Source organism: Ornithorhynchus anatinus, chromosome 1 (assembly GCF_004115215.2).
Source record: "Ornithorhynchus anatinus isolate Pmale09 chromosome 1, mOrnAna1.pri.v4, whole genome shotgun sequence".
NCBI lineage: Eukaryota > Metazoa > Chordata > Mammalia > Monotremata > Ornithorhynchidae > Ornithorhynchus > Ornithorhynchus anatinus.
In genome coordinates this window covers 108483312-108489311 of record NC_041728.1, presented here as the reverse complement: position 1 = coordinate 108489311, position 6000 = coordinate 108483312, and positions in this window count along the sequence as shown.

Below are 6000 nucleotides of genomic sequence, written 5' to 3'. Positions count from 1 at the left end.
CTGTTTACCCCCTCCATCTCTGCTTCTGAGCCCATCCCATCATACCTTTTAAAAACACTCCCTCTTTCTTCCCTCCTTGACTGCCTTTTTCAACTGTTCACTTTCCAGTGGCTTCTTCCTCACTGCTTTCAAACATGCTTTTGTGTCCCCTATTTTAAAAAAAACTCTCCCTTGAACCCATGGCTCCCTCCAGTTATTACCCTATCTCCCCTCTACCATTTCTCTCCAAACTTCTTGAGGGAGTTTTTACACCTGGTCTCCACTTACTCTCCTCAATTCTGCTAGATCCCTTCCAATGTAGCTTCTGCCCCCTTCACTCCACAGAAACAGCCCTCTCTAAGGTAATCAGTGACCTTCTTCTCACCATATCTGACAGACTCTATCCTAATAATGTTAATAATGTTGGTATTTGTTAAGCGCTTACTATGTGCAGAGCACTGTTCTAAGCGCTGGGGTAGATACAGGGTCATCAGGTGTTCCCACATGAGGCTCACAGTTAATCCCCATTTTACAGATGAGGTAACTGAGGCACAGAGAAGTGAAGTGACTTGCCCACGGTCACACAGCTGACAAGTGGCAGAGCCGGGAGTCGAACTCATGACCTCTGACTCCGAAGCCCAGGCTCTTTCCACTGAGCCACGCTGCTTGCCTCCTAGACTTTGCAGCTGCCTTCGACACTGTAGTCCACCCCCTTCTCCTTGAAACTTTATCCGGTCTTGGATTCACTGATCCAAGATTGATTCTCCTATCTCTGACACTGATCCTTTTCAGTCTCTTCTGCTGGGTCCTCCTCTGCCTCCCACCCTGTGACAGTAGGGGTCCCTTAAGACTCAGTTCTAACTTCCCTTCTATTCTCCACCTACACTCCCTTCCTTGGAGACCTCTTTCACTCCTATGGCTTCAGTTATCTTCTTTATGTAGACGATTCCCAAATCTACATCTCCAGCCTTGACATCTCTCCTTTCCTACAATCTTTCATTTCCCCCTGCCTTCAGGACATCTCTACCTGGATGTCCTGCCAATACCTTAAAATAAACATGTCCAAAACTGAACTCCTTATCTTTCCACCCAAACCCTGTCCTCCCCCTATCTTTCCCATCATTGTAGACCACATCATTATCCTCCCTAGCTCACAAGTCCCTTGCCGTGGTGTCCTAGACTCATTCATTCATTCATTCAATCGTACTGAGTGCTTATTGTGTGGAGACCACTGTACTAAGCACTTGGAAAGTACAATACAGCAATAAAGAGAGACAATCCCTGCCCACAACAGGCTCACAGTCTAGTGGGGAGAGGCCGAAATCAATACAAGTAAACAGGCATCAATATAATATCAATATAAATAAATAGAACTATAGAGATATACATAAGTGCTGTGGGGCAGGGAGGGGGGAAGAGCAAAGGGAGCGAGTCAGGGTGACATGGAAGGGAGTGGGAGTTGGGGAAAAGTGGAGCTTAGTCTGGGAAGGCCTCTTGGAGGAAGTGTGCTTTCAGTAGGGCTTTGAAGGGAGGGAAGAGTGATTGGCGGATTTGAGGAAGGAGGGCGTTTCAGGCCAGAGGTGGGACGTGGGCCAGGCGTCGGCGGCTAGTCGGGCGAGATCCAGACACGATGAGAAGGTTAGCACAAGGAGTGGAGTGGGTGGCCTGGAATGTAAAAGGAGAGAAGGGAGATGAGGTAGGAGGGGCAAGGTGAGGAAGAGCTTTACAGTCAATAGTGATGGTTTTTGTTTGACATGGAGGTGGATAGGCAACCCCTGGAGATTTTTGAGAAGGGGGTGACATGCCCTGAACATTGCTGTAGGAAGGTAATCTGGGCAATGAAGTGAAGTATGGACTGAAGTGGAAAGACGCAGGAGGCTGGGAGGTCAGCAAGGAGGCAGTAATCTAGGTGGGATAGGTTAACTGATTGTACTAACGTGGTAGCAGTTTGGATGGAGAGGAAAGGACGGTTCTTGGCAAACATCATCTCTCTCATTTCACCCACATATTCAGTCTGTCACCAAATCCTATTGGTTCTACCTTCACAACACTGCTAGAATCTGCCATTTCTTCTCCATCCAAGCTGCTACCATACTGAACTAAGCACTTATCCTAGCCCACCTTGTACTTGTACTGAGAAGCGCCGTGGCTCATTGGAAAGAGCCCGGGCTTTGGAGTCAGAGGTCATGGGTTCTAATCCATGCTCTGCCACTTGTCAGCTGTGTGACTATGGGCAAGTCACTTCACTTCTCTGTGCCTCAGTTCCCTCATCTGTAAAATGGGGATTAAGACTGTGAGCCCCACGTGGGACAACCTGATTCCCCTGTGTCTACCCCAGCACTTAGAACAGTGCTCTGCACATAGTAAGCGCTTAACAAATACCAACTTCACCTGGCTCCCTGCCTCCTGTCTCTCCCCACTCCAGTCCATACTTTACTCAGCTGCGTGGATCATTTTTCAATAAAAATGGTTAGTCCATGTCTCCCCACTCCTCAAGAACCTCCAATGGCTGCCCATCCACCTGGGCATTAAACTGGAATTCCTTACCATTGCCTTTAAAGTGCTCAATCAGGTCTACCCAATTCTTACTCACCTCACATCTCCTACTATAGCCCGCCTGCACACTCTGCTTCTCTAGTGCCAGCCTAGTCAGCATGCCCCGATCTCATCTATCTCACAATCAGGTTTAGACTGTGAGCCTGTCATTGAGCAGGGATCATCTCTATCTGTTGCCGAATTGTACGTTCCAAACAGTACAGTGCTCTGCACGTAGTAAGCGCTCAATAAATACTATTGAATGAATGAATGAACCTCTTTCCCATGTCCTCCCCCTAGCCTGGAATTCCCTCCCTCTCCAGGAAGGTTAGCCAGGAGGCTGATGCAGTAATCGAGGCAGGATAGGATAAATGCTTCGATCCTCATCATAGACAATTTAAATGGAGAGAAAAGGGTGGATTTCAGTGGTGTTGTGAAGGTTGAACCAACAGAATTTGGTGACAAATTGAATGAGAAAGATGAGTTGAGGATAATGCCAAGGTTACAGCCTTTTGAGACAGGGTTGTGGTGCTTTCTACAGTGATGGGGAAGTCAGGGGGAGGACATGGTTTGGTTGGGAGGATGAGGCATTCTGTTTCGGACATGTTAAGTTTGCAGCGTCGGCAGGACATCATCTAGAGATTCCCTGAAGGCAGGAGAGGCAGAAGGAAATGTGAGACTGCAGAGAGGGAGCTAGGTCAAAGCTGGAGATATAGACTTAACACTGCTAAAATCTGCCCTTTCCTCTCCATCCAAACTGCTACCATGTTAATATAATCATGTATCCTATCCCATCTTGATTACTATATCAGCCTCCTTGCTGACGTCCCAGCCTCCTGTCTCTCCCCACTCCGATCCATTCTTCACTCTGCTGCCTAGATTCTTAGAGAGAAGCAGTGTGGCTCAGTGCACCACTGAGCATGGGCTTGGTGAGCACGGGCTAATAGAGAAGCAGAGTGTGCAGGCTGGGCTATAGTAGGAGATCAGTGAGGTGAGTAAAGATTGGGTAGACCTGATTGAGCGTTTTAAAGGCAACGGTGCCTTTAAACTCAGAGCACGGGCTTAGGAGTTGGAGGTCATGGGTTCTTTGGGCAAGTCACTTCACTTCTCGGCCCCTCGGTTCCCTCATCTGGAAAATGGGAATAAGACTGTGAGCCCCACGCGGGACAACCTGATCACCTTGTATCTACCCCAGCTCTTAGAACAGTGCTCGGCACATAGCGCTTAAGAAATACCAATGTTATTATTATTCTACTACAGCCCAGCCCACATGCTTCCCTCCTAATGCCAACCTACTCACTGTACCTCGATCTTGTCTATCTCCCCACTGACCTCTCACCCATGTCCTGCACAGAGCCTGGAATGCCCAAATATGACAGACAATTATAATTATCAAAGCCTTATTGAAGGCACATCTCCCCCAAGAGATCTTCCCTGACTAAGCCCTCATTTCCTTTTCTTCCACTCCCTTCTGTGTTGCCCTGACTTACTCCCTTTATTCACCCACTCTCCCAGCCCCACAGCACTTGTGTACATACCTGTAAATTATTCCTTTGTATTAATGTCTGTCTCCTCCTCTAGACTCAAAGCTTGTCATGGGCAGGGAATATATCTGTTATATATTCTCTCCCGAGCACTTGGTACAGTGCTCTGCACACAGCAAGTGCTCAATAAATATGATGGATTGATTGATTTGGGAATCATCTGCATAGATATGATAGTTGTTGCCGTGGGTGTGAATGAGTTTTCCAAGGGAGTGGGGTTAGATGGGGAATAAAAGGGGACCCAGAACTGAACCTTGAGGGGCTCCAACAGTTAGTGGGTAGAAGGTACAAGAGAAGTCTGTGAAAGAGACTGAGTGGCGAGAAAGATCATTTATGTATTTGTACTAATGTCTGTCTCCCCCAATAGACTAATAAGCTTGTTTTGGGCAGGGAACGTGTTTACCAACTCTGTTGTATCGTACCTTTCCAAGGGTTTAGTCCAGAGCTCTGCACCAAGAAATACCCCAATAAATACCACTGATTGTTTCTTTCCCTCAGCCCTTCCCTGGACTCCCCTATACACCGTGAGTCCCCAGGGCAGGACTGCATCAGCTTCAACTACCATCTCTATGCAGATGATTCCCAGATTGATATCTCCAGCCCTGATCTCTCTCCTCTGCAATTATGTGAATATATATGCAGAATATATAATATAGGCATATATTATCTATAACATATATATGCATATATGTACACTTATGGACATATCCATAATTTATTTGTCTCTCCCTCTAGACTGTAGACATTGTGGGCAGGGAACATATCTTTCAACTCGGTTATTGTACTCTCCCAAGCACTTAGTACAGTGCTCTCCATGCAGCAAATGTTCAATAAATATGAATGTGGCTTTGTACAGCTTTGCTGGGCAGGAAGCTCAGCTCAGGCTGGGGTGGCTGCTACTACACGTCTGGGTGTTGGGTGGAGGGGAAGGTGCCATGGTATCACCAGACCAGGATCCAGAGCCACTGAGCCACCAGGGGGCTGGAAATAGGGGGAAGGCAGAATCTGGAGCCCCTGAGCCGCTGGAGGCTTGGGATAAAGGCAGAATCTGGGAATGCTGAGCCACGGAGGGGTTGGGATGGAGAGGAAGGCAAGATCTGGGGCTACTGAGTCATAAGGGGCCTGGAGGGAAGGCAGGGTCAGGGGTCACTGGGCTGAAGGGAACAGGGATTAAGGGAAGGGCAGGAGCCGGGGCCGCTGGGCATCAAGGAACTGGGATTTAGGGAAAGGCAGGATCCGGAGCTTTTGGGTTGTCACGGGGCTGGGATTAGAGGGAAGGCAGGATTCAGGGACCCTGAGCTGTCGGGTGGCAGGGGGTGGTGCTGGAATAGAGAGGAAGGCAAGATCCAGGGCCACTGAGCCTCAAGGGGACTGGGATGTAGGGGAAGGCAGGATCCAGGGCCACTGAGCTGTCTGGGACTGGGATAAGAGGGAAGGCAAGATTCATTCATTCAGTCATATTTATTGAGCGCTAACTGTGTGTAGAGCACTGTAGTAAGTGCTTGGGAAAGTACGATACAACAGTGAACAGTGACATTCCCTGCCCACAACAGGCTCACAGTCTAGATTAGGGGAGACAGACAGCGACACAAATAAATAAAATTACAGATATGTGTTTGGGGGCTGGAAGTGGGAAAGAGCAAAGGGAGCAAGTCGGGGCAATGCAGAAGGGAGTGGGAGATAAGGAAAAGTGGGGCTTAGTCTAGGAAGTCGTCTTGGAGGAGATGTGCCTTCAATAAGGCTTTGAAGCAGAAGAGATTGGTTGTTGCCAGATTAGAGGAGGGAGGCCATTCCAGACCAGAGGTAGGACATGAGTTAGGGGTTGGTGGCAACACAGGTAAGATTGAGGCATAGTGAGAAGGTTAGCACGAGAGGAGCAAAGTGTGTGGGTTGGGTTGTAGAAGGAGAGAAGCAAGGCGAGGTAGGAAGGGGCAAGGTGATG